Raw genomic sequence first — 23,187 nt, 5'->3', positions numbered from 1 at the left:
ATATGTCTTGCCACGATTCAGCAGTTGTATGCAGTGGCTAGGCAGAAATCACAGCAATGTTGGGGAAAATCGATTTTTCTTAAAAATAGCTCAAAAATTTCAGGTCTGTGGTTTTGTTTCTTTGAGATTTTACATAAAAAAGCTTAACAAAAACTTCAAAGTTATTTTTAGTCTTTTGTATCTGGATTTTTACTTTGAAATATGGCAACCCTAGGTGGGGATTATGAACTCTGGAATCATTGCTAGTAACAGTTGTGACAAAACAGTTGTATTACACAGCTTCCATGACCAGAGCTGTGACTTCAGTGGGTTTAAGTATTTTCAGATCTGTAGTGGCTTGTGGCCAATCATTCTATTGCCATAACTGATTAGATTTGCAAATGTTAATATATTTTGGTCATACAACTGTAATTTCTGGAGCATATAATTTGCGGGCCCTCACTGTATAATTAGAGATTTGTGGCACATTTCAGGTGCCATAATTAGCATCATCTGGTCTCTTAAGATACAAGAGTTTTGTATAGCAGATTCCTATATGTGTCTACTCAGATGTAAGTCCTATTGAGTCCAGTGGGGCTTGTTCCCAGGTAAACTGATGTAAAAATTGCACAGTTGCAATCCTATGCATATTTACTTTGCAGTAAGTCCTATTTTTTCAATGTGAGTTCTTTAGGGTTCCACCGTTACTGTACAGTCCTAAGCATGTCTACTTAGAAGTAAGTCCCAAGGAAAACTATTCCAAGGTAAGTAGGTGCAGGACCGCGACCTCAGAGTTTTAAAATAAGGGTTTGCATTAGATTTGAATGAATCCCAAATCAAGAACTGAAGCAGGCCAGTTCAGACAGATTTGGGGCTTGCATAAACTGAAGAAGTATCTCTCCAAAGCTCCTCAAGCTGAAATTATCTATCAAAAAACATCACTCTTGTGGTTTATCACCGCAACAGCTACTCACTTTGGGTTTTAGTAAAGCAAACAGTCTAATTTGTCAACTCCTAAATGATATTGAGCATCAGAACAACACGGCTACAATAAAGAAATTTTGCCCATGTTATGACTATTTTCCACCTTCCCATATCGACTCTCTGGCACCCTATCTGCATAACCTAGCAATTCTAAAATACAGACGCGCTTCTACTCTCGCAAGATAGAATGTATTGCCCTCGGCTGTACCTGAGGGACGATTCCAACAGATTCCCCACAAAAATGCTTATGTCCCTGTGGAGATGGCAGTACTGAATCGGTGGCACATGCCCTTCTGGCTTGCACTCCTTATAAAGACTTGAGGAATGAGATTATCACCCCTCTTTTATTGTCCATTCCGGGTCGCCCTACCACTGCCACAGTGTCTGTAGTTGTTTTAAATTTTGCCCATAATAGGTAATGAAGAAGGTTTCCCCCCAAAAAACTAGAATTCAGATTCAGACCCAAACCAAATCAGGAAGCCTTCACGGCACTCCAGTTGTTTTCTGAAGCGCCAAACCAGGTCAGTAAACACCCCTAGTCTAAAATGCTGTCTGAAGCTGTAATCCAAGGGACACTTCCCTTGAAAAACACAGTGCAAACTTACTTCGGAGTCTACATGTATAGGATTGCTTTGTTAAGTATCTGGGACACAGTGCTGTATATTTTAGCCAAAGAGATACAGTGGTACCTCGGTTTACAAACACAATTGGTTCCGGAAGTCTGTACTTAACCTGAAGCGTACTTAACCTGAAGTGAACTTTCCCATTGAAAGTAATGGAAAGTGGATTAATCTGTTCCAGACAGTCCGTGGAGTACTTAAACTGAAGCGTACTTAACCTGAAGCGAACTTTCCCATTGAAAGTGGATTAATCTGTTCCAGACGGATCCGCGGAGTACTCAACCTGAAGCGTACTTAACCCGAAGTATGAATGTAATTGGTTCCGGAAGTCCGTACTTAACCTGAAGCGTACTTAACCTGAAGCGAACTTTCCCATTGAAAGTAATGGAAAGTGGATTAATCCGTTCCAGACAGTCCATGGAGTACTTAAACTGAAGCGTGCTTAACCCGAGGTATGAATGTAATTGGTTCCGGAAGTCCGTACTTAACCTGAAGCGTACTTAACCTGAAGCGAACTTTCCCATTGAAAGTAATGGAAAGTGGATTAATCCGTTCCAGACAGGTCCGCGGAGTACTCAACCTGAAGCGTGCTTAACCCGAGGTATGAATGTAATTGGTTCCGGAAGTCCGTACTTAACCTGAAGCGTACTTAACCTGAAGCGAACTTTCCCATTGAAAGTAATGGAAAGTGGATTAATCCGTTCCAGACAGTCCATGGAGTACTTAAACTGAAGCGTACTTAACCTGAAGCGAACTTTCCCATTGAAAGTAATGGAAAGTGGATTAATCCGTTCCAGACAGGTCCGCGGAGTACTTAAACTGAAAATACTCAAACCGAGGCGTACTTAAACCGAGGTATGACTGTATTAGAAAGCAATAAGTTTATTTTCTGATAGGATTTCTTTTGCGGTTCTGGGAGATTATTTCTCTGCCTCGAGCAACAGGCGCTGTTGGGCTTATTAAAGCTCTAGTAATTTATTTGCTAGTCTTTCCAGCATGCTGTAGAAAGTGCCTTCATAAAGGACGCTATTGGTTGAAGGTAGGTAGCCGTGTTGGTCTGGATCGAAGTAAAATAAAAAAATTCCTTCAGTAGCACCTTAAAGACCAACTAAGTTTTTATTTTGGTATGAGCTTTCGTGTGCATGCACACTTCTTCAGATACAGTGAAATGGAAGTTTCCAGGCACTTATGTAGAGAAGGGGTGGGGAGGGGTGGGGATGGGGAGGGGGGATCACTCAGAAGGGTGGTGGAAATGGGTGATTGACTGACTGATAGCTGTTGATGACCGCAAACGACTGCAAATGGTTTTGCATGAAAAAGCAAGGGTTGAGATGGCTGGAGATCGCTTATCATGTATAATGAGATAAGAACCCGATATCTCTGTTCAAACCAGGTCCCTCCATGGTTTTGAGCTTGGTGATAAGTTGCAATTCAGCAACTTCTCTTTCCAGTCTATTTCTGAAATTCTTTTGTAGTAAGACAGCTACTTTGAGATCTTGTATAGAATGTCCTGGGAGATTGAAGTGTTCTCCTACTGGTTTTTCTGTCTTCTGGTTCCTGATGTCAGATTTATGTCCATTTATCCTTTGGCGTAGGGTTTGGCCTGTTTGTCCAATATAGAGAGCTGAAGGGCACTGTTGGCATTTGATGGCATACACAATATTTAATTGCTCATCCTCTAACATTGTGTATGCCATCAAATGCCAACAGTGCCCTTCAGCTCTCTATATTGGACAAACAGGCCAAACCCTACGCCAAAGGATAAATGGACATAAATCTGACATCAGGAACCAGAAGACAGAAAAACCAGTAGGAGAACACTTCAATCTCCCAGGACATTCTATACAAGATCTCAAAGTAGCTGTCTTACTACAAAAGAATTTCAGAAATAGACTGGAAAGAGAAGTTGCTGAATTGCAACTTATCACCAAGCTCAAAACCATGGAGGGACCTGGTTTGAACAGAGATATCGGGTTCTTATCTCATTATACATGATAAGCGATCTCCAGCCATCTCAACCCTTGCTTTTTCATGCAAAACCATTTGCAGTCGTTTGCGGTCATCAACAGCTATCAGTCAGTCAATCACCCATTTCCACCACCCTTCTGAGTGATCCCCCCTCCCCATCCCCACCCCTCCCCACCCCTTCTCTACATAAGTGCCTGGAAACTTCCATTTCACTGTATCTGAAGAAGTGTGCATGCACACGAAAGCTCATACCAAAATAAAAACTTAGTTGGTCTTTAAGGTGCTACTGAAGGAATTTTGCTATTGGTTGAAGTGAGAGCCCAAGGGGGAAGCAGGAAAACTGCACTGCACTCCTGATTTCCATATTAGGAATGAAGAAATGGGGAAACTAATTAATTTTGCTTGTTAAAAAAAGAAGACGAAGAAGAAGAAGGGAAATGCATGTCAACACTAAAAAAAAAAAACAGGAAGAGATACATTTGTTTGATCCAAGTTCATTTTTCAAAAGGGAAGAAGGGAAGCCTTTTCCTCAGGCAGTCTGACACTTAAGTAGATAATTACTCTTCTTCTGCAATACTGCTTTATTATTGTGGGTCAGCGAACCATTTATAAATGAAGAATATCTTTCCACTTACCTCTAGCAAAATTGTGCCTAACATTCAGCTTTCTTGTATCCCTCTCTCTGCGTGTTTAAAATGTCTTTCAGAGTTCTAGTCCATTCCCTTCTTCAGTTATGACATTCTAGTCTTTATACACTATTGCAACATTTAAATCTCAACTGTCACCCATTTCAAACTTCATATTTCTAAGTCATTTCAGTGGGAAAGAAGAATATGGCATAGCATTCACTTGTCCCATTGTGGGGGCCTGGGGAGCTGCTATGGGGGAGAAGGGGGCAAGAGGGTTAACTTCCACTGGAGATATCGGAGAATTCTGTCGAAAAGGCAAATGGGAGCAGAAATCACCTAAGTTCATTCATTTATTGTGGTGGTTATTATTATTTCCATTTATAGACCACTTACTATCTTAAAGATCTAAAAAAAAAATCTGTGTTCCATGTCCAGAACAGAAATGGATTCAGCGAATACAATCCATAGTTACCATTGTTGTTGTTGTTTTGTTGTTGTTGTTTTCAGGTTGCAAATGAGATGCATGCAACAAACACAGGGCAGAAAACAATAGATTTCTGTTAAATTACTAAAACCCAAAGTAAAAGCAGAATTTGGGTTTTTTGAAGGGCAGTGGAGGCCTGAGATCTTTCATTCCATGCATGAATGTCACACCACTCTACCCAAAATGGAAAGTTAGAATCATAGAATCATAGAGTTGGAAGAGACCACAAGGGCCACCCAGTCCAACCCCCTGCCAAGCAGGAAGCACCATCAAAGCATTCCTGACAGATGGCTGTCAAGCCTCCGCTTAAAGACCTCCAAAGAAGGAGACTCCACCACACTCCTTGGCAGCAAATTCCACTGTCGAACAGCTCTTAGGAAGTTCTTCTGTCAGGAAGTTCTTCCTAATGTTTAGGTGGAATCTTCTTTCTTGTAGCTTGAATCCATGGCTCCGTGTCCGCTTCCATAAACACTCCCTCCTGCACTGTTGAAATGTTATTTTTATTAAATAGTGGGTAGACAACACAGCGGTTCTTCAAGAAGCTCTTTATTCGGAAGCCAGAACAGAACTGAACTGCATTGCCGAGCTGGCCTGCTTTTATAGAGGCTGGCTCAAACAATGTATCAACCATAATTCAAAGTTCCCTCCTAAAGTTCCCTCCTAAAGTTCCCTCCTAAAACAACTGTCAAGGACCTGAGGGAAAACTATATACACTAATACATAACAATTTTTATACACTACAGTTATATTTTATACACTACAATACACTACAGAATTGGGGGAAAGTATTACAATGTATTTTAGGGGAGTAGATTTATTTTTGCAAATTTCTTGAGCGAGGGGTCTTAAAATGTTTTTGAATGTGACGGGTGCAAATCTGTTATTTTTGTGATTGGACAACATTTAGTTTGGTAAATCTATGTTTGATTTAAAAGCACATAAACTGCTCTTGGAATTTTACCTTCTGGAAACGTCAGGTAATGCTATAGAAATGTTAGTTTCTCTATATAAAACAAATCCATAACTTCTGTCATTTCCATCTTGGGCAACAGCTACTTGTTCTCCATTTTCATCATCACAAAGAATTGTTTCATTTGATGGTATTGAAGCACCCAGCTTACTTCTCTGCTTATATTCAGCAAGCCTTCTTATCTTGTTTTTTTTTTTGCTATGTCTGCTTTTTTTACTTGTCTGCTCTGCTCAGGCATATATAATAAAACTACAAGTACTTGGCAGTCATTTTTAATTATTTCTATGCAATTTTACAGACATTCTTCCACATTTTTTTTAATAAGGCAAATTTAAAATTATTGAAAATTCCACAAAAACGTTTTAAAAAGCCGATATCGTTATTTACCAAGCAAAACTAAACTACAGTCATACCTCGGATTACAGCCGCTTCAGGTTGCGTCTTTTCGGGTTGTGCTCCGTGCTGAACCCGGAAGTTCTGGAAAGGTTTACTTCCAGGTTTCAACGTGCGCACATGTGCAGAAGCGCTAATTCACACTTAGTGCATGCACAGAAGCGTCAAATTGCGACCCGTGCATGCACAGACGTGGGTTGCAAACGCTGTGGGTTGCAAACATGCCTCCCGCATGGATCACGTTTGCAACCCATGTGTCCACTGTATATTAATTTAACCAATTCCCAAGTCATGTTACAACTTTTTAGCACCCATCATTTTTGGAAGTTGAAAGTTGAAAAATTCAACACGCCCTATAACATTATTCAACACGCCCTGGTACATTATTGCAAACTTACCTGTCTTGGCCATGCACATTACCATATATCTACAGAGCTCTTCTTTGCATTTTTAGTGGGGAGCAATTGGGAATTTTTGTTGTTTGAAACTTCTGCATCAAACAAAGCCAAACGAAGCGTGGGAAGGCAAAACAGAAATGCTTTCTAGGTAGTGACATCCTGACAGCCCACAGAATAGGCTCTCTTTCTCAGGGCCAGTGAAGTAACTGTTTCTTAGCAAGGCAAATCACTTGATGTGTATAAAGCATAAGAAGTGGCAGGATCAGACAACATGCTTGATCTTTTGCCAGACAAATCAAGAAGGTTACTTTGCTTCTCGCTCTGATATCTGGAGCTCTTTCATGTCTAGAGTGTTAGTCCCTCTCTCCTTTTATGGCATGGCATTTTTCAGTACGATCAATAACTCCATACATTTTTCATGGTTTTTTCCCCTCCTCTGGTCCCATATGATCCCTCTTGCTATGCCTAGGACAACAACTCAGCAATCTGACTTTCTGCTCCGCTCCACAAGCACACAATCGCAACCACCACCTGTCATCCCCAGGGCTGGTGTCAGCTACCCAGAATCCTTGGGCAGCTGCCAGGGCTCCAGCACCCTGACAAGGTCCCACCACTGACGTCCTACCATGCTTTAGTCTAGCCACCATTTATATTCCTCACAATGGTTCCCCATGTATGTTCCAAAACACTGGGCTCCAAGAACACCGCTCCAATGCTCCAAAACACTGTGGGAAATTAAAATGGCGGCTGAACCCGGTCACCTGGGTTCTAGTGTACTGTTGTCCTCCACTAGAAGGTAAGTTCCCCAGGCCAGGCATGTCCAACAGGTAGATCGTGATCTACCAGTAGATCACTGGACGTCTGCAGTAGATCACTGGTAGATCATTGGCTCCTTCCAAAGAAGCTGAACAACTGTGGCTCACCTACAAAAGGTTCAACATTATACCTCCTCCCTGAAAAAAACTCAACAACTTTGACCTGAACCCCCTCAAAATGGGCCTTCCTCCTTCCTAAAAAAGCTCAACAACTTTGACCTGAACCCCCCCAAAGGGGGTAGATCACTGCCAGTTTTTAACTCTGTGAGTAGATCGCAGTCTCTTGAGGGTTGGCCACCCCTGCCCCAGGCCATGCCGATGGAGGAGGAGAGCCGTCCTCAGAAAACACTTTGCTCAAGGCTACAGTGCATTGGTCTGAAGGCACATGACACAGGAAAGTTGCTGAGGCTAAGCAGGTCTGGGTGTGGTCAGGGAGACCGACTATGTTCACACAGCTTTGAATTACAGCAGCAAGAACAACAAAAATATATAAAAGGAAAGGAATTCATAAAGTATAGAAATTTGGGCACAAGGACAAGGGCAAAAATCCTATTATTTGAAAGCTCTCCTGCCACACTTTTCAATCTTCCCTGCCTCTTCCCCCCATTTTGAGAAGCTCAGAGGTACTTGGGCTGATCTTTCTTCTCTCTTTCTGCTCATTGTATGTTTTGTTATTATTTAAAAGGGAACATTTGCTAATTTGCATTTCAGTCGGGGATAATCTCTTCTGGCTGAATGTATACCACCCATTACCGAATGACTCTCAGCAAGAGACCTGTTCTGTTGGAGATTAAGGCTGTCCTCATCCTTAAGGCCTCATAGCTTTTCATTGTGTTTGAATGGCAGGATTAATACTTCCTTTCACTCACAGAGAGGCTGCACAACCTGTTAACAAAGCTTGCTAAGGTTGCCTTTCCCCCCTATGGCACTTTCAATGACTCATTTCTCTCCCTTTCTTCAACAACTCCTCCCTAATAAATGGTGGAGGCGAGACCCCCCAAAACAGTTCAGTGAAGATGAAGTATGCTCAGTGACTACAGTGTTTTGGTAGTGGCTACAGTGTATTGGGAGGCGGGTGGAGCTGTGGTCTAAACCATTGAGCCTCTTGGGCTTGCTGATCTGAAGGTTAGAGGTTCAAATCCCCAAGATGGAGTGAGCTCCCGTTGCTCTGTCCCAGATCCTGCCAACCTAGCAGTTCGAAAGCACACTAGTGCAAGTAGATAAATAGGTGGCAGGAAGGTAAACGGTTTTTCCGTGCACTCTGGCTTCCTTCACAGTGAAAGCGAGATGAGCGCCACAACCCCTTGGTTGCCTTTGACTGGACTTAACTGTCCAGGGGGGTCCTTTACTCTCTCTTTTTTTTACATTTTTATTGGTAGTAGTACTATTAGTAGTATATAACCTTTCATTTATTATATTCATTGCTTCTCTCACAGAGTGACCCAAAGTGTCTTACATCAAAACCAATTGAGAACATCCAGTAAAAATCTAAAAACAGCTATACAGTGGTACCTCGGGTTACAAACGCTTCAGGTTACAAACTCTGCTAACCCAGAAATCGTACCTCGGGTTAAGAACTTTGCTTCAGGATGAGAACAGAAATCGTGTGGCGGCAGTGAGGCAGCAGCGGGAGGCCCCATTAGCTAAAGTGGTGCTTCAGGTTAAGAACAGCTTCAGGTTAAGAACGGACCTCCGGAACGAATCAAGTACTTAACCAGAGGTACCACTGTACAGATAAAAGGCAGAACCTACAGATGACACCCTACTAAAAGAGGTAGCAAAGCCGTGTTTCAGATTTAGGGCCAAAAGCCCAGGTAAAGAGAAATGGGTTTGCCTGGCACCTCAAAATATATAAAGATTGTACCACACAAGCCTTCCTGACTCTTAATCTCAGAGTTGTGGTTTTGAGCCCCATGTTGAACAAAATATTCTAGATGCCCCCCCCCATGGAGTATGATTCTATGGCTGAGGAGACCCTTCCACAAAGTGGGGGGGAGGGGAGGGTCATACTGAAAAAGCCCATTCTTATGCCCATTCTCTAGACGTCCCATGAAGCGGGCACAAAGGGAAGGGCCTTAGATAACCTGTTTTTCCAAAAATAAGACGTAGCCATAAAATAAGCTGTAGCAGGATTTTTAAGTATTCAAGGAATATAAACCATACCCTGAAAATAAGACATAGTGATAGGCGCAGCAGCAATGCCAGCCGTGGCAGGAGGAGGAGGGAAAAAATAAGACATCCCCTGAAAATAAGCCATAGTGGGGTTTTTTGAGGAAAAATAAATATAAGATGGTGTCTTATTTTCGGAGAAACACGCTAGCAATGACAGTCTCTCGGTATGCTCATATGAAGAAGAAGAAGAGGAGTTTGGATTTGATATCCCGCATTATCACTACCCAAAGGAGTCTCAAAGCAGCTAACATTCTCCTTTCCCTTCCTCCCCCACAACAAACACTCTGTGAGGTGAGTGGGGCTGAGAGACTTCAGAGAAGTGTGACTAGCCCAAGGTCACCCAGCAGCTGCATGTGGAGGAGTGGAGACACGAACCCAGTTCCCCAGATTACAAGTCCACCACTCTTAACCTGCCAAGAAAACTCCATGGACAAAGACAACAGGCATATAAAAGTTATGACGCTGGAAGATGAGCCCCTCAGGTCGGAAGGCGTCCAACATGCTACTGAGGAAGAGCGGAGGACAAGTACAAGTAGATTCAGAGCTGATGAAGCTGCTGGGCCAAAGCCGAAAGGACGCTCAGTTGCGGATATGCCTGGAAGCGAAAGGAAAGTCCGATGCTGTAAAGAAAAATATTGCATAGGAACCTGGAATGTAAGAACAATGAATGGAGGTAAGCTGGATGTGGTCAAAAATGAGATGACAAGAATAAATATCGACATCCTGGGCATCAGTGAACTAAAATGGAAGGGAATGGGCGAATTCAGTTCGGATGACTATCATATCTACTACTGTGGGCAAGAATCCCGTAGTAGAAATGGAGTGGCCCTCATAGTCAACAAAAGAGTGGCAAAAGCTGTAATGGGATGCAATCTCAAAAATGACAGAATGATCTCGATACGAATCCAAGGCAGACCTTTTAACATCACAGTAATCCAAGTTTATGCACCAACTACCGGAGCTGAAGAAAGTGAAATTGACCAATTCTATGAAGACCTACAACACCTTCTAGAAATGACACCAAAGAAGGATGTTCTTCTCATTACAGGGGATTGGAATGCTAAAGTAGGGAATCAAGAGATAAAAGGAACAACTGGCAAGTTTGGCCTGGGAGTTCAAAATGAAGCAGGGCAAAGGCTAATAGAGTTCTGTCAAGAGAACAAGCTGGTCATCACAAACACTCTCTTCCAACAACACAAGAGACGACTCTACACATGGATATCACCAAATGGGCAGCATCGAAATCAGATTGATTATATTCTCTGCAGCCAAAGATGGAGAAGCTCTATACAATCAGCAAAAACAAGACCTGGAGCTGACTGTAACTCAGATCATCAGCTTCTTATAGCAAAATTCCAGCTTAAACTGAAGAAAGTAGGAAAAACCACTGGGCCAGTAAGATACAATCTGAATCAAATCCCTTATGAATACACAGTGGAAGTGAGGAACAGGTTTAAGGATTTAGATTTGGTGGACAGAGTGCCTGAAGAACTATGGATGGAGGCTCGTAACATTATACAGGAGGCAGCAACGAAAACCATCCCAAGGAAAAGGAAATGCAAGAAAGCAAAATGGCTGTCCAACGAGGCCTTACAAATAGCGGAGGAGAGGAGGCAAGCAAAATGCAAGGGAGATAGGGAAAGATACAGGAAACTGAATGCAGATTTCCAAAAAACAGCAAGGAGAGACATGAGGGTCTTCTTAAATGAGCAATGCAAAGAAATAGAGGAAAACAATAGAATGGGGAAAACCAGAGATCTGTTCAAGAAAATTGGAGATATGAAAGCAACATTTCGTACAAAGATTACCATAATCAAGGACAAAAGTGGTAAGGACTTAACAGAAGCAGAAGACATCAAGAAGAGGTGGCAAGAATACACAGAGGAATTATACCAGAAAGACATGGAGGTTTCGTACACCCCAGGTAGTGTGGTTGCTGACCTTGAGCCAGACATCTTGGAGAGTGAAGTCAAATGGGCCTTAGAAAGCACTGCTAATAACAAGGCCAGTGGAAGTGATGATATTCCAGCTGAACTATTTAAAATTTTAAAAGATGATGCTGTTAAGGTGCTACACCCAATATGCCAGCAAGTTTGGAAAACTCAGCAATGGCCAGAGGATTGGAGAAGATCAGTCTACATCCCAATTCCAAAGAAGGGTAGTGCCAAAGAATGCTCCAACTACCGCACAATTGCGCTCATTTCACACGCTAGCAAGGTTATGCTTAAAATTCTACAAGGCAGGCTTAGGCAGTATGTGGACCGAGAACTCCCAGAAGTGCAAGCTGGATTTCGAAGGGGCAGAGGAACCAGAGACCAAATAGCAAACATGCGCTGGATTATGGAGAAAGCTAGAGAGTTCCAGAAAAACGTCTACTTCTGCTTCATTGACTATGCAAAAGCCTTTGACTGTGTCGACCACAGCAAACTATGGCAAGTTCTTAAAGAAATGGGAGTGCCTGATCACCTCATCTGTCTCCTTAGAAATCTCTATGTGGGACAAGAAGCTACAGTTAGAACTGGATATGGAACAACTGAGTGGTTCAAAATTGGGAAAGGATTACGACAAGGTTGTATATTGTCTCCCTGCTTATTTAACTTATATGCAGAATTCATCATGCGAAAGGCTGGACTAGATGAATCCCAAGCCGGAATTAAGATTGCCGGAAGAAATATCAACAACCTCAGATATGCAGATGACACAACCTTGATGGCAGAAAGCGAGGAGGAATTAAAGAACCTTTTAATGAGGGTGAAAGAGGAGAGCGAAAAATATGGTCTGAAGCTCAACATCAAAAAAACCAAGATCATGGCCACTGGTCCCATCACCTCCTGGCAAATAGAAGGGGAAGAAATGGAGGCAGTGAGAGATTTTACCTTCTTGGGCTCCTTGATCACTGCAGATGGTGACAGCAGTCACGAAATTAAAAGACGCCTGCTTCTTGGGAGAAAAGCAATGACAAACCTAGACAGCATCTTAAAAAGCAGAGACATCACCTTGCCGACAAAGGTCCGTATAGTTAAAGCTATGGTTTTCCCAGTAGTGATGTATGGAAGTGAGAGCTGGACCATAAAGAAGGCTGATCGCCGAAGAATTGATGCTTTTGAATTATGGTGCTGGAGGAGACTCTTGAGAGTCCCATGGACTGCAAGAAGATCAAACCTATCCATTCTTAAGGAAATCAGCCCTGAGTGCTCCCTGGAAGGACAGATCGTGAAGCTGAGGCTCCAATACTTTGGCCACCTCATGAGAAGAGAAGAATCCTTGGAAAAGACCCTGATGTTGGGAAAGATGGAGGGCACTAGGAGAAGGGGACGACAGAGGACAAGATGGTTGGACAGTGTTCTCGAAGCTACGAACATGAGTTTGACCAAACTGCGGAAGGCAGTGCAAGACAGGAGTGCCTGGCGTGCTATGGTCCATGGGGTCACGAAGAGTCGGACACGACTAAACGACTAAACAACAAACAACAACAACAACTCTTAACCACTACACCAGGCATCCCCAAACTGTGGCCCTCCAGATGTTTTGGCCCACAACTCCCATTATCCCTAGCTAACAGGACCAGTGGTCAGGGATGATGGGAATTGTAGTCCAAAACATCTGGAGGGCCGTAGTTTGGGGATGCCTGCACTACACCATGCTGGGTGAGAGAAGCACTGGGAAGAGGTGATCCTTGAGGAGTTGTATTGGGTCCCGAGTTGCCTATCAGTTTATAGGTTTAAACAAGCAACGGGCTTTCTGTTGCTTCAGAAACATTTGGCAATGTGCAGGAAAATTACACCTTTTATTTTTAAAGAGATCCATTTATGAAGGGACAAAAACAAAACAAAACAAAAAAATTCTCTTTGGGAATCTGTAAGGAAAATATATGCTTATCAGAGAGAAGCAAAAAGAACTGCAAAACCTTAAAAAAACAACAAAAAACACAGACATACACATATACAAAAGCCAAATTGGTGACCTCATAGTGCAAACACGTTCTTGTTTCTTGAAAAGAAAGAAGAAGAAAATCTGATAGTTTAGATTATTCAGCCACACACAAAGTACTTCCTTTGTTTTGTCTCGTAATCTTCTTTGCCTCTTCTTGGTATTCATAAGAAAAATCATTAAGATTAATCAAATTATCTTAACATCAGCAATCTTGATGTAGCAGCTTTGTGCATGTTTACATGAATACCAAAAGCAGGATTTAGGCAGCGAGAGTGAGAATAACCCATTCCAGCGGGGGTGGGGGGGGAGAGGAAATCAATATAAATCTATGACAGAGATCTGGGTGTGCTGCACTGATAAAGTTGATGCTTTAAACCTACACCAGACAGAGTTTATTTTACAGCCTTTGCACAACCTATTATTTAATACAACCAGTCCCATAACCCCAACAGAAGCTGCACAGAAATCATTTGGACAGCCCAATCCCCCAGACCTGCTGGTGCAAGTCGCTGTGTTCCATCAGAACAGGCAGACAGGCCATGTTGCCCTGAAAGAGACGGGAATGGAGTGAAGGGACAATTCTCAATCCATAGTCCATTGACCAGTGGAAGTGAGTAAGGTTGGAATCAATGGGATAAGGAAGGTGCCAGGGAAGACCAAGAGTGGTAGGCAATTACCTAGAAGGTGACAGAAGGGTCAGGAATCCCAGCTGGAGATAAGGAAAAGGAGTCAGTGGGTCAGCAAGTTTAAACCAAGTGCGTAACTCTATACCAGGGGTCCCCAAACTAAGGCCCGGGGGCCGGATGTGGCCCAATTGCCTTCTAAATCCGTCCCGCGGATGGTCCAGGAATCAGCATGTTTTTACATGAATAGAATGTGTCCTTTTATTTAAAATGCATCTCTAGGTTATTTGTGGGGCCTGCCTGGTGTTTTTACATGATTAGAATGTGTGTTTTTATTTAAAATGCATCTCTGGGTTATTTGTGGGGCATAGGAATTCGTTCCTATTTTTTCCATATATAGTCTGGCCCCCCACAAGGTCTGAGGGACAGTGGCCCGGCCCCCTGCTGAAAAAGTTTGCTGACCCCTGCTCTATACAGTTATACCTCGGTTTAAGTAGGCTATGCTTTGGTTTGAGTTCTTTCAGTTTAAGTACTCCACGGACCCGTCTGGAATGGATTAATCCACTTTCCATTACTTTCAAAGGGAAAGTTTGCTTCAGGTTAAGTACGCTTCAGTTTAAGTACTCCGCGGACCGTCTGGAACGGATTAATCCACTTTCCATTACTTTCAATGGGGAAGTTCGCTTCAGGTTAAGTACGCTTCAGGTTAAGTACGGACTTCCAGAACCAATTACACTCATACCTCGGGTTAAGTACGCTTCAGGTTGAGTACTCCGCAGACCCGTCTGGAACGGATTAATCCACTTTCCATTACTTTCAATGGGAAAGTTCACTTCAGGTTAAGTACGCTTCAGGTTAAGTACAGACGCCCGGAAACAATTGTGTACTTAAACTGAGGCACCACTGTACTGCTCTCTATTAAAGACTGTCAGAAACTGGACGTTTTGTGTGTTGTGGTGGCAGCTATAAACACACACACACACACACACACACAGGGAAGGGTTGCTGGCAGGTGCATAGCAACTAAGAGGGGGGAAAGGAGAAGCAAAGAGGTGGAAAATATTTGGCCCGGTGAATCTGCTGAAGCAGAATACTAAATGAGAGAAGGAAAACAGAGGGAGAATGTTTGCACTTGAAGAGGGAAAATGGGGAGGCATTATTATCATTTGACCTGCTGTAGATTTCCCCCTTCCTTGAAAATTCTGTTTTATCACATGACTTCAGAGTTTCCCACCAATGATCCGCTCACTGATGTGGGACCAAACTCTGCTATGTAAAAGTCCTTTAAAAAAATAAAAGAACCAGTGGACCCAATTCTTAGCTAATGCAATTCTGCTGACTCGGATGGAAGCCTAAAACTGAAGTCCCAACAGCAGTTGGCGGTGTGTTTGTGTGTGTGTGGGAGAATAGCTTTACTTTATTTCATTTTGGCCATAATGGCTACAAAGAGATCCTACTCCAGAAATGCCGTCTGAAAATTGGTCCTCATAACGGAAACATATTGCTTGAAGGGGGGGAAACCAAGTGAGCAGAGTAATCAACACTTGCAGTTCTGGCGACGTGGCACTTTTGAAAACATCATTGCCATTTGTTTACTTCCACATTTAGCAACATTTAGCTGAGTGAGGCACTGGCTTGTTAAAACAGATTGATTAAACATAGTTGTGCCAGGCTGATGTGGCGTCTAGAGGGAACGTCTGTCTTGATAAACACAAAGCAGTTTTTCACTTCATCATATGAAGTGGCCCTATCCTGCTCTTCCCCACCCCCCCAGAGAAGCCCGCTGAACACACACTCCATCAGTTTTTATGACACCTGAATCATAAAATATGAGGGCTCTGTTGACATGTATCCCCCCCCCAAAGTCAAAGATTGAGATGGTTTATTATTACTATTACTATCTGTTCCTAACATTTCTGCATTCCTTTCCACCAACAGCACACTGACTTTAGACCAGGCATCCCCAAACTGCGGCCCTCCAGATGTTTTGGCCTACAACTCCCATGATTCCTAGCTAACAGGACCAGTGGTCAGGGAAGATGGGAATTGTAGTCCAAAACATCTGGAGGGGCGAAGTTTGGGGGTGCCTTCTTTAGACCCTGGCCACATTCCCACTATACATTTAAAGCACTATGAAACCACTATGGCTATGGCTTTCCCCCAAAGACTTCTGGGAGGTGTAGTTTCTTACTGGTGCTGAAAGTTGTGACACAACCTGGCTCGTGACCCTGGTCTCGGTTCAGATGGGCCAGAGGAAAGTCTTGGTGCTGGTGCCCACTACCCATGGAAAATCCATTCTGAAGGTAGTTATTTTAGACAGTGCATTCATCACAATGCAGGAGGGCTTCTTCAGTATTGTAAAATATACTGAAGAGCACTCTGAAAAATAAAATATGTGAAACAGCACCGGGTCATTGCGAACTGGCACGTCCGACGGTTCCTCTTTAGCCTGTGCAGACCATTCACCTCCGCAGCAGAGATGGTTTTGGTCTAGCGAGTTTCTTTTAAGAAACAAATTGTAACAGCTGTCTTCCTTCTCTCTCTAAATTATGGCCACACAACATCTCTCCGGTGACCATCAAAGGCTGCTTGCAGAGACCAGCGGATGTGCTTGCTCCTCTGTGAGGTCATCAGAAATCTGACCTCATGGTGGCTGCCAGAGCAGAGCCGTTTCTTATCCCCTCCAAATGAAATGCATTGCCGTTGTCATTTTTTCCGTCTCCACTGGATTAAGCAGCTAGATTCAGGTCACCAGAGTGACCTGGCCACATGCCAATAAATGGCTAAGCTTGTTATTATAAAACCAATCCTTTGTAAGTGACCATCACCCCAGTGCTCCTGAAATTAAATACATTCCTTGGGCAAGCTCCCTTTGAACTCGCTGGTCTTTAAATTTCACAAAGAACTTGGAGTGCTACTGATCTTTGCCTTGGGTGAGAAAGACATATCTTATCATTCATTTTCCACAGGCTTCGCGAGGCTATAGCAAACCCGTTTTAGGACACATCAAAAAATGGTACTACAGTCGCCGTCTTCCTCCATAGAGCAGCAGGTTGAATGGGAAAATGTCCAGAACGGGGCATCTGCACCGGAGTTGAGAATGCAGATGTTGGATTCCCACCATCCCTGATCATTGGCCATGGATGGTGGCTGATGGCAGATGGAGTCCAACATCTTCTTGAGGAACACAGTCGCTCCCATCCCTCACAAACACAAACTTTTTCGATCTCTGTTTCATTCTCATTTTTGAGAAACTTTGAAAGTCATGGCAAACCAGCGTTCTCGGAGAGTGCTAATGATCAAAAGGAGGAGTTATGCCAGAGTCAGCATGTTTATATTGCCCAGAGGATCCACTTTCCCTGGGGCACAGGTGAGCATGCCATGGGGGGTGGGGCACGCCATGGGGGTGGGGCACACCGCTGCAGTGACCCCCGCCCACTGGAGCCAAGCGGGGCCATGCTGCACTGCCTGCCAGGCCACGCAGTTGGGAGGCCGGTCAGCCGACACTGCCCTGCTTTGAGGGATGCAATTACGGCACCATCCGAGCCCAGTCTGACTTGCAAAAACAGCGCTGGGCTTGCAGGGCACCGCAGAACAATTTTCAAGCCTCCCCACGCTGTTTATTTCTTTGATGCTTGCATGCTTCCTGGCTTGACTTCCAGCCCTGACAATGGCACAGGGCCCATCCAGAAGGATTCTAATGCTATAATCTATCAATACAGGGTTTGTTTATTTATTTAAAAAAATAGATGTTTTAAAAGAATGAGTCTGATTTACAGCAACATATCATAAAACAGAGGAAAGGGCTTGGTCTCGAAAATGAAAGCTGCCCTCCTGCCTCCTCCTCCCACCCTCCATATTGCAATCTAGGTTAAACTGCCCAAGGAAACAACGCCTCTCACCAAGGAACTTGGGACTTGAGAAGTTCTTTTTGTACCTCTACCTATGTTCACGAGACAGACAAAAATCACTAGCTAAAAAGCTCTGGGATTTTCAAAAGCAAACTGAGTGTTTTGTAGTGTTTTCAACCTGTTTCCCAAAGCAGCGGAGGCAAAAGACAATTTAATGTCACTCCAGCAACTCCTGTAATAGGAGAAGCTAATCAGGTAGTCTCTGGAAACAAAGGAAGGAGTAATAAAACTTCAGAGATAAGCTACACTTTGAACATGTCAAAAACAGCCTTTTCCCAAGGAAGGGGAAAGTGATTTGTATGCAAATAAAGCCCCAATATTTGCCGCCAAACCTGAAGGAACACAGTTTTGGAACGCATTTAAAGTTTGTCACGGCTCCATTAAAATGAAACGCCAGCTTTGGGTCTGTCATTGTCTCCTTTAGTGCCAAAGCAAACCAAAGAAACACAGAAGCTGCAGCCCACACTCATGAAAAACAGACGCTGACAACTTGTAGGCAGTAAACCTTTGGCACCTCATCAGCCTACAGCACAGGCTGCAATAGGACTCCCAAAAGACACATTTTCTGCTGGGGAGCAGGTGCTATTCAGATGCTCAACAAAGAGAAAATGGAAAGTACTTGATTTATTGCATATATCAAGTTTCATTATATTATCAACTTGTTTTACAGTTGCAGTCCAGATCCAAAGTTCACTGAGATCAGTAGTGAACCTTTCTTGCACCGCTATCTGGTGAGAACAGAGTGGATCAGGGACAACTGGTACTCCACACCTATTGCTGTCTGAAGGGTTTCCATGGCATTTGACAACCAGCTAGTGAATTTGGGTAGCTGAAAAAAGCTTTGCCCAGATCCTTTCCTTGCACATTTCCTTCCAAGCATGAAGAATCACTTGCACTTCCTATCAGGGCCTGCCCAAGACCTCACCTGACCTCACCTGGAGTATTGTGTCCAGTTCTGGGCACCACAGTTCAAGAAGGATACTGACAAGCCGGAACGTGTCCAGAAGAGGGCAACCAAAATGGTCAAAGGCCTGGAAACGATACCTTATGAGGGACGGCTTAGGGAGCTGGGTATGTTTAGCCTGGAGAAGAGAAGGTTAAGGGGTGATATGATAGCCATGGTCAAATATATAAAAGGATGCCATATAGAGGAGGGAGAAAGGTTGTTTTCTGCTGCTCCAGAGAAGCGGACACGGAGCAATGGATTCAAACTACAAGAAAGAAGATTCCACCTAAACATTAGGAAGAACTTCCTGACAGTAAGAGCTGTTCGGCAGTGGAATTTGCTACCAAGGAGTGTGGTGGAGTCTCCTTCTTTGGAGGTCTTTAAGCAGAGGCTTGACAGGCATATGTCAGGAATGCTTTGATGGTGTTTCCTGCTTGGCAGGGGGTTGGACTGGATGGCCCTTGTGGTCTCTTCCAACTCTATGATTCTATAATTCTAAGACATTTTGGCATCTGAGGTGGACCTTCCTGCCAGTGAAGAAGGGGTGGGGAGATCTAAATGAGCAACAAAGGACCAAGAAAGATTGACATCACAGATCTGCTGCCCCTGTGGACCCAGCCGCCTGAAGCAGTCAGTCACCTAACCCTGCCTCATGTGTGGGCTGACCCTGTTTCCTATACTACTGCAAAACAGTCCTCAGCCTCAGAGGTTGAAGGAGTAGGGCAGTGGGACCAGTAGGGCAGAAGGCAGTGTGAGCAGCAGCAGGGAGAGCCAGAAACAACAATTGGCAATATCAAGCAGACTCAACTAATTCTAGTTTTGGCCCCCCCTTCCCCCCAATGGGTTCTACAGGGGAAATAGGGATGCGGGGTGGCGCTGTGGTCTAAAGCACTGAGCCTCTTGGGCTTGCCAATCAGAAGGTTGGCAGTTCAAATCCCCATGACGGGGTCAGCTCCCGTTGCTCTGTCCCAGGTCCTGCCAACCTAGCAGTTCGAAAGCACGCCAGTGCAAGTAGATAAATAGGTACCGCTGCGGCAGGAAGGTAAACGGCGCTTCTGTGCGCTCTGGCACTCGTCACGGTCCTCCATGTACTGGAAGCGGTTTAGTCCTGCTGGCCACATGATCCAGAAAGCTGTCTGTGGACAAACACCGGCTCCCTCGGCCTGAAAGCGAGATGAGCACCGCAACCCCATAGTTGCCTTTGACTGGACTTAACCATCCAGGGGTCCTTGACCTTTACCCTTTACCTTTACAGGGGAAACAATAAGGCAAAGGAAGAGGAAGCAGACAGGTCTGGTTATAAGAAAGAAGGCAAGCAGATGTGGACTGGTTGGTGGAACAGTGCCCCATTTGCCCCACATCCACAACATCCATCTACTTACATCACGATTTCCCACCTCACTGCCCAGCCTTCTTTGCTGAGCATTACTGCCACAATATGAAACCAAAAGCCCCTATCAATATGTAAAGAATTTTCTACTCAGCAGCAGGAGCAATTGCTCCTTGGAAGTTTCTCCCAGAGACAGAGCCACTAATAACACCAACCCCCCCCCCCCACTTATCATCATTCATGTTCTCTGAATAGGAAGTTTCCTCAACAAATATGAATCAAAGATTGATGGGAAAGTGGAGGCGAGCAAGAATAAGGAAACAACAAGAGGTGAGAAATAGGTTGTTATTTTAGCCAATGGGTAGTAAAAAAAAATCAGCTCATGGAATTGTCCTATTTTCTACCCGTACAAAGTTCCAACAGGCTCCCTGATATCAAGGACATATTATTTTTTAAATACACTTGGCTTACATAATTTAAGACAATTGCACAATTTTACCAGGCCTTTTGACCCTTCTCATATTTTTTCGCTTCTCCACGTGCAGCAACAAAGTTAATGAGGGTTTGCCGAAGAGACCCGTATACGATAAGCCAAGCTCTCTTTCCAAATAACAAAGCTGAAATGATTTCTGAACAAGAAGGAAACAAGAATAATCTAGGGATATTTTTGAACAGGAATGGCATGAAGGAAGTTCGAAACCCCTCTGAGAAATCCCATCTGTCTTATCCAAGCTCTTTTGGCTTCACTTGGAATTTCTCAGGCATTTTGTTATGTTATGTTTCATCATGTGCTGTAGTTTGCAGACATGTATCATTGAATGGAATCCTGTCGATTGTCTTTATTCTGACTTCCTTGGTCAACTCGCTTCACTCAAGTTTCTTGGCTTTTGTGTTGGAGCCCATAAATTTTATCATCTAAATCAGGACTTCCATCATTCCTGGCCACTGGCCGTGCCTCCTGGGCTAATGAGAGCTGGATTCCAACAACATTTGGAGGGCTACAGATTCTGCATCTCTATCTAAAATGACAGTGGACCATTATGACGATTCAGCCAGGACTGAGCCAAGCCTTTCTTTTTATAAAGAGATGCAAACTCAAACACTCCGGGTGAAAATGTGCCTGTCATTATCCTTGGCATGCAGCTGAAGTGTTTAATTAACTTCACTGCAAGAAAGTTACATCTTGAGTAAAAATGCAAAACCTTAACAAGGTGATAAAGTGAAAGTACACACATTTTCAGATTTTAGCAAAATAACACCAACCTACTCTGTGGATTTACAAGGTGGTGGTAAGGGGTATCTCCCCGCTTCAGACATTTCATAATATAAATCCCAGATTGGATGCAGAAAATGAAGTTGGCACAAAGTATGTCTTCATATATTACATCACTCTGAAAGAAATACTGGTGACCTTATCCAGCCTTGACTGCTATAAGAGTAATAAAACTGAATATGGGAGATTACACTTCTGGTCAAAGTAGTAAAATGTGACCTTATTCAATTCAACATTGACATTTATTATATTAATTCAGACACAAAAACTGCATTAAAATGATGTTAAAAGTCTGGCTTGTGATCATATGAACTGGGAACTTCAGATGCAGGTCAGCACCTAACCCTAATTCTCCCAACCACTTGCAGACACCACTTTGAAACACTTGGCATAATTTCAGTCCTTGATCTCCACAATTCCAGGTTCCCCAAATATTCTTTCCCTCTTGCTTGCACCGAACCAGAGTCATAATTACTAGAGGTGGGCAGAGGCCCCAGAAGTAACCTCACATCTGTATATGTCCATTTAAAAATGTACACTATCTACTTTTATCTGTAATTCAGCTTCTGAGCTGCTCTATATAAACTCTGTGTTTCCAAATTCTTTCTCCGGAGTAATCTCAAAACAGCTGTAACTTTTTTTCCGCTTTGGGTAGGGGATGAACTCTACAGGTGCCCCCGTCCAGCAGATTAAGCCAGCCAAATTGCAGACAAATAGGTCCAGGGACTTTGTGGGGGAATAGAAGTAAAAGGGATTTACTTTCTTCCATAATCCCTTATGCTGCACTGGGCAATGGGGGGTGGGAGGCGGGGGAGGAGTAGAGACTGGTGTTTTGTTTCCCCCCCCAACTTAAAACAATTCAGAGGTAGTTAAGTGGTGTGTGTATTCTTTCTTGCCCATTTTTAAAAAACCGTTTCCTACTTCACACTGGCCTTTCTTTCTGGTGTTTGTCAGTCTCTAGGTCCCTTCAGAAATCATTTTTATTGCACATTCATGTTGATTTCTGCATGTGATGTGATGCTCTTTGGGGCAGTCTCACCTGATCCTCCTTTCAAAGTTCTTTGTGTCTGCAGACATTTTAGGGTGGTCGCACTGCTTCACTTCCACTCAAGGCAAAGCGCTGGCAGCTATGTGGGAGGGTTGTTGTGGGAGGCTCCTGCAAGATTCTCCAAAGATTTTCAAATGCCTCCCAAAAAAACCTTCCCAGAGACTAGTAAGATAGGAATAGTCACACAGGGACAGCTCCAGAGGTCTCCCTGCCTGCATGATTTTGCATTTGCGAACGAATCCTGGAATGTGACCTCCATGTAAGCTGCGGGCCTACTGTAAACAAATAATTGTTCTTGCATGCCGAGGTACCAAGATAATCCCCCCAATAACTCACACATCACACAATAATTAAGTTTGAGGTTTTTGGCATTAATTTTGGCCACAACTTTATTTAAATACAACTGAATGTGAGTGGTCGCTTAGGCATTGGTTCTGACTCCCACTAGCCTAGTAGGGGAGCCAGTAGGGGAGCACCCTCTGGAAGAGATCAGGGCAGGGGCTTGTGAGGGATTCCCAGTTTCCCACCCCTCACTGCTTTAACAACAGAGGCTCTCCCTGGGCTTCTCTACAAATGGGAGAAAAACCTCCAGTGTCCAAATTGGACTTATCTCCAGGGTACCTCAGGGCTCTGCATTCGAAACCTATTGCCACCAGTGGGGTCTCCCTCCCTGGGATCCCTACTGCTACAATGTGCCTCTCCCTTAGGCAA

General features: G+C 43.7%; 1 protein-coding gene across 12 annotated transcripts in view; it reads right to left on the bottom strand.

Annotated features, from left to right (window-relative positions):
* The window catches only part of FHIT (fragile histidine triad diadenosine triphosphatase), a 1,052,598-nt gene that overhangs the window by 225,365 nt on the left and 804,046 nt on the right, over nt 1-23,187 (bottom strand). The window lies entirely within an intron of this gene.

Source organism: Zootoca vivipara, chromosome 2 (genome assembly GCF_965207765.1).
Source record: "Zootoca vivipara chromosome 2, rZooViv2.hap1.1, whole genome shotgun sequence".
Taxonomy (NCBI): Eukaryota; Metazoa; Chordata; class Lepidosauria; order Squamata; family Lacertidae; genus Zootoca; species Zootoca vivipara.
This window is presented reverse-complemented; position numbering and strand designations above follow the sequence as displayed.